This window comes from Gavialis gangeticus, unplaced genomic scaffold, assembly GCF_001723915.1.
Source record: "Gavialis gangeticus isolate Ggan-Ray unplaced genomic scaffold, GavGan_comp1, whole genome shotgun sequence".
In the NCBI taxonomy this organism is placed as follows: domain Eukaryota; kingdom Metazoa; phylum Chordata; order Crocodylia; family Gavialidae; genus Gavialis; species Gavialis gangeticus.
Genome location: NW_017728997.1, coordinates 44,345,949 through 44,352,193, shown reverse-complemented (window position 1 = coordinate 44,352,193; position 6,245 = coordinate 44,345,949). Strand labels below are relative to the sequence as shown.

Here is a 6,245-nt window from a genome sequence, read left to right as displayed (position 1 = left end):
GACTAGATGATCTGCTCAGGTCCCTTCCGACCCTAGAAACTATGAAACTATGAAGCCATGGCAGGAGAGTGAAGAAGGAAAGAATCTACCACCTGGAGAGTGACTGCACCATTAAGGGTAGCCGCACAACTTTTACAGCCTGCCAGAGGGCAGGTGCTTGCTATTAAGTTTGTACTAGTTGTTTAGCTTGGAGCCTTTCAAGGGCAGGCAAGGACAACTCAGAGGGCTGGCAGCCCAAGAGTGGCTGACAGTGGAGCCCAGCAGGGAGTGCAAGGGTCTAGAGTAAGGATCCAGAGAGCCACGATCCCCAAGCCCAGAAAGGGCTGGGAGGGTGATCAGAGGGTCCGAGAACAAAGCAGGGCTGAGAGACCAAGACCCAAGAAGGTCCAAATATGGGGAAGAGCATCTGAGTGTGGGACCTGGAAGTTCAGGAGCCAGGGATTAGCTCACATTTGGACCAGAGGGTCCACGGGCACAGCAACAGAGTGAGAGCTGGATGAGGGTCCATGAGCCCGGGGAGAGGGGCTGAGCCAGAGCAGGGGTCTGAGAGCCCAGGGAGAGGGGCTGTGCAGAGGGACCAGGAGCCTAGAGAGGGAGGGCTGTATGTGGGACTAGGAGTCCAGAGCGAGGGGCTATGCATGGGACCAAGGGTCTGGGAGCCCAGAGGGAGCCGAATGTGGGGCCAGGGAGTCTAAGGGCCCAGGGAGGGCCAAGTGTGTGAAAGTAACAACCTTAGGGTAACACCTGCGAGGCTTGGGGCATGGTGTAGTGGAGGAACAGAGCCACACAATTAGCTCTTAAGGCTATAGGTGCCCTGCAGGGGTACAGACAGGCTGAGAGGGTTCATTGAGCATGAAGACCAGATCCAGACTAACGGGGTCTGGGAGGGACCTGTTGATGAGTCGATTGGACTCAGGCTCACTCTAAGGCCCGTGGACAGCCTCTGTTACTTAATCTCAATAACAAGGTGTGGTGTGCAAGCAATCAAGGGCCATTAAGGACTTCATTGGAGATGGAGCTGGGCAGGGGCTGCATAGCCACCAGAGGGCATCATGCTCTGCATGCAACCCTTCCCCACAGGGTGTGGACCTGTCACATACTGCAGGTAGGTGTTCTGGACCAGCTGCCTATACTGCTTGCAGTGTGTACCCTGGCTCCTGTCCCACATGCCATTGCAGCATCTGGTGGTCCTGGTCTTGCACGTAGTACAAGGGCAGCCAGGGGAGCGTGCTACATGCAACATATGGTACTAGTTTGGGGTGCATGCTGCACGTGGGGCCTGCAGTGGTTTGGCCCTGAGTGCTGGATCTAACATGATGTTGGTCCATGGGTTCTATCTGGACCAACCGCAGATGAGTGCTCAGGACCAGTCTGATATGGGTGTCACATGCATCATGTGCCCTTGGCCCTTTGCCACATGCATTCTGCTCCACGCAGCACGTAGCACACAGAGCTGGGGCCTGTGCTTTCTGAATGCAGTAGGCAGCACCATGGAATGGATGATAGGGCTCCGTGGGCCAGGTGTTTGATACCCATGGTCTAAGGCAAACTGGTTTATAGACCTTGCTCATGTGCTCATTTCAGTATTTTTAGGAGAGGCGTTCCTGTGCAGATTTCGGATTAGGAAGAACCTAATCTTAGAATTTCTAGCCTGCTGTGTAACCTTGGGCAAGTCATTGCTTTTGTGCCTGACTTTCCCCACTGAAGGCTGGGTTCATAATAACAATACATCACTGTAAAATACTTCTGTGAAGAGCATGTTGTATAAGAAATTATTATTGGGTGCCAGAGTGCTCATGCTGTCTGTCTGCAGCTCATTTTCATAAAATTTCAGTACTTTTAAAACCAATACTGGCTAACCAGAGCATTTTTTCAAACTATAGCTTAGTAGACTTTTTTGAGAAGTTTGCTTTGCTGGATAACTTAGGGGTTCTTTCAAAATACAGCGCCCCAGCATTACAACACTGTAAAATCCCAGTCCATTTTAACTAGTCTTGACCCTCCTCACATAGGCTGTACTTCAGTTGGAATAGGGGGTGTGCATGTTTTGGAAATGATTGCCGTCTCTTCTTTGCTGTGTCTTAACTTAAGCGGAACTTTCTTTATACTAGGGTGTTCAAATGCAGGCACTCTTCTTCATGAGTAGTCCTTGTTTAGCAGGTAGTTGTAGTTCCAAAAAAAAAAAAAAAAGTACTGTTGACTTTACTGATGAGGATACGTAATGCTTTCTTTGCAGGATAAAGTCCTTAGCCAGAACCTGGGTACTTTAATTAACAGTCATTTTGCTACTGTGAGTTAACTTCAATATGTGCATCCGTATTGTAATCCATGTTTTAAAGTGATCTACAAAGGCAAAAGTGCATGCTTTTTTTTATTTACAAAGAATGTGTTTAAACTACAAAACTTAGGGTTATTTGTGCTTGTCTTTTCACATAAGAGGTGCAAGTGTGAAAAATCGTCTGGATGGCTGTGAATGAGCAAGTTTGACAAAACTGCATATCAAGGAAAGTTGACCTTGGTCAAAAAGAAAGTGATGCTTGTTTAAACTATTCAAATTTTGTAGCATATTTTTGTTAACAGCTGTTTAACTAAATTTCACCTATGAAAAAAATCTGTTGGTTTAACATTTCTCTTGAAGGTAAAGTCTATAAAACCTCCCAGCTCACGTTGTAAATCATCCGAGAAGTTCTTCAATGGAGGACTTACTTTTCAGGAAAAAAATCAATATCAATAGAACAATGAATAGTAGAACGTAGATTTAATTCAAAAGGTAAAGGTACTTAAGGCCTTGGGAGGAAAAAGGTTCTTAGAAGATCTAAGTGAGGGAAATGCTGCAATGCACAAGCAGTCCAGCAAATTCCTGGAGTGCAATGAGGATAACTTTTTGATTCAGATAGAGGCCAACCAGAGTAGAAGTTATTTTTTTTACTTGCTGTTAACACACAGGGAGGAATTGGTTGACAATATGAAGGTGGAAAGGAACTTTGGTGACAGTGGCTACAAAATGACACTGACCTGATAGGCAGGATCCCCTGGGAGGCAACTCTGAGAGGAAAAGGAGTATAGGATTGCTGGCTGTACTTTAAGGAAGCCCCCTTTAAGGGCACAGAAGCAAGCTACCTGATGATGCAGAAGAATGGGAAGTGCAACAGGAGACCAGCCTGGAAGCTTTTCAAGTTGATACTCAAAAAGGAATCTTATATAAAGTAGAAACTTGGTCATAGTATGAGAGTATCGCATAAGCATGCAGAGAGAATTGGAAGCCCAAGGCACAATTTGAGATGTAGCTGATGAGACATAACAGACAATAAAGGGATTCTACAGGTATGTCCAAAGTAAGAGGACCAGAAAAACCATATGGTTTGCAAAAGGCAATCTTGTCACATATGAATTGGGGAAGTTTGAAGTATTTAATGCCTTTTTTCACTTCAGCCTTCAAAATAGGGACAGCTACAAGATGCATGCAGTTGGCAGCAGAGATAGGAAAGGAGACAAACAGCCTAGAGTAATGGCAGGCCAGGTTAGGGATTACTTAGAGAACTGAGTTAATTTCAAGTCCGCAGGGCCAGATAGAATGCATCTGAGGGTACTGAAGGAATTGGCAGAAGTAATTTCAGAGCCACTGGCTATATTTTTTGAGAACTCCTGGAGCTTGGATGAGTTTCTAGATGACTGCAAAAGGAAAAATATAGTGCCCATCTTTTAAGAAGGGGAAGGCAAATCCAGGGAATTACGGACCAGTCAGCCCTGACCTCTATACTTGGGGGAAAAAATTATGAAGCAGGCCCTCAAGAAATGCATTATGAAGCAGCTGAAGGAGAAAAAGGTGACCAGGAAGACCCAGCATGGATTCACCAAGAACAAGTCATGCCTGATCAACCAGATTTCCTTTTAAGATAAAGTAACAGGCTCTGTGGATGAGAGGAGAGCAGTGAATCTGATATACCTTGACTTTGAGACAGTGTCAAAAACCTTGTTAATTTTCTTATTAAGGAGCTAAGGAAATACAAATCAAACATAAGTACTGTAAGGTGGATATATAACTAGTTGGATCATTGTACTCCGTGACTAGTCCTTAATACCTCAGTGTCTAGTTGAGATGTGGTATCAAGTGTGATTTCTGGGGGTAAGTCCTGGATCTGGAATTGGTCAGCATCTTCTTTAATGATTTGGGTGATGGGATTGAATGTATGCTTAGCCTATTTGTAGGTTACATCAAGTTGGGTAGAATTGCAGACAGTTCAGCAGGTAGGGGTAGGATCCAGAATGACCTGGATAGACTGCAGAAATGTCAGCTGGGGGAATGACTGGCTAGTTTCTGGTACTGCAGAGAAGCACCTGGGGGTTATGGTGGACCATAAGCTGCATATGAGTCAGCAGGCTACTCTAGTGGTTTAAAAAAAAAAAAAGACAACAGCATTTTGGGTTGTATTAACAGGAGTGTCACTTGCAAAACTAGGGCCTTGAGCACTGGTGAGGCCTCACCTGGACTGCTGTGTCCAGCTTTGCATCCCCAAACTTCAAGGACGTGGGCAGTTTTGAAGGAGTCCAGTGGAGAGCACCCAATATGATCAGGGTCCTGGAAGATGAGACTTATGAGGAAAGGCTGAAAGAACTAGGCTTATTTAGCCTGAAGAAGAGAAGACTGAAGGGGTCTTTTGTTACCAGACGTAATGTTAGACTTTAGGTAGTGGCACTGAATTCATAAATGCTTGAACAGGAATAGTCTGTTCCATGGGTGACTGGTGCCTCTGGAGTCAGGGGGGGCACATGCCCCCGCACCAGCCAGTCAGCGACGGGAAGGTGCATGCATACATTGCCTTGAGGAAAGGCGCATTAAGTTTAGGCACGTATAAATACACATGTAGACGTGCCCACTAAGCCAAAAAGACAACAGGAAGCCTTGCATAGGTCTTATGTAATCCTGAGGGCAGAGTGGCTCTTTCTAGCCAGATACTCAGAAAGTCCTTCTGGGGGATCTGCACATTGTCTTGGGTAATGAGAAAGAGGTCCCACAGGCCTCACCTCTGCCTGGGCTTTTAGGTGAATCTGCACCTCCTCCTTCTCCTTCGGTGCTATGCTTTTCACATTCCTCAGATGTCACATACCCCTCAAGACTTTCATGCATTCAGTGCCTCTGTCTCTACTCAGATATTCCAGTCTCTTACCCCTTACAGGTTTTGGTTTGAAATGTAAATGTTTCTTCCCTGCTTTCTTTGGTTACACCAGCCCAAGCAGTCTGGAACCCTCCCCTGCCACCTTAGGTCTGTCACATAGCCGGAGACCGTATTTGTGATGATTGTGCCAGGTCTTTGGCAACACTTCAAATACCTGAAGGGCTGTTACAGAGAGGATGGAAGATGGACTTTTCTCTGTCACTGCAGGAGACAGGACTAGGAGCAGTGTCCTCAAGATGTAGCAGGGGAAGTTTAGGTTGGGGATTAGGAGGAAATTCCTGTGTGTGAGGGTGGTCAGGCATTGGAAAAGACTACCCAGAGACGTTGTGGGATTTCCGTACTTGGAAACTTTCAAAAGCAGGTTTGATGGCCACAATGCTAGGATTATTTAATCAGGATGATCTTGCCTTAAGCAGGGCTCTTGACTAGATGACCTTGTGAGGTCCTTTCCAGCCCTACTTTCCTATGGTTAGGGGCCTACTCAAATCACGATTACACGAATTTCATGGGCAATCTCTACAAAATCTGCAGGAATCCCTGCCCCCCCACAAAACCAAGAAAACCTTACTAAAAATAAAATACTGGCTCCCCAGTGGGATCCAGCAGTCTTCCTGGCTGCACAGTCTGGCACAAAGTGGGCTGTTGGCACAAAGGTGAGCAGGCAAGATGGCTGCCATCCCTTCCTCTTGCTGCTGATTTAGCTATGGGCTTCCTGTTGTGCAGCCCTGCCCCTCTCTATCAATCAGTGGTGAAGAGTGGGGCTGCATGATGGACAGCTGTCTCATCCAGTCAGTGTGGGGAGGGGGCACTGGGGCTACATGGTGAATCAGTGGCATGGGTTGGGGGGCACAATAAGTCCATGAAAATAGTAGCTGGCCCCACAATCTGTCTGCAAAATTGGTGGGCTGTCTTCTTGAGTTGGGTAGATCCCTACCTATTATCCTCTAAGCTTTGGATGACTTAGTCCCCCAGCTGGCTGAAGTTGGTGACAAGCTGCTTGTGGGAACTTTGGCTCTGGTTAGAGTCAGATCCGTCTTCCTAAGTAGGGACCAGAACAGCAACCTCCCT

At 46.5% G+C, this 6,245-nt stretch overlaps 1 protein-coding gene and 1 long non-coding RNA gene across 2 annotated transcripts in view; one reads left to right on the top strand and one right to left on the bottom strand.

Annotated features, from left to right (window-relative positions):
* The window catches only part of IARS (isoleucyl-tRNA synthetase), a 319,713-nt gene that overhangs the window by 101,896 nt on the left and 211,572 nt on the right, over positions 1-6,245 (top strand). The window lies entirely within an intron of this gene.
* LOC109289164 overlaps positions 5,525-6,245 on the bottom strand; it is a 25,645-nt gene continuing 24,924 nt past the window's right edge. The window contains exons 3-4 of the long non-coding RNA XR_002095314.1: positions 6,112-6,121; positions 5,525-5,640 (exon numbers count right to left, since the gene is read on the bottom strand). This is a non-coding gene — a long non-coding RNA (uncharacterized LOC109289164). The remainder of the gene's footprint in view (positions 5,641-6,111; positions 6,122-6,245) is intronic.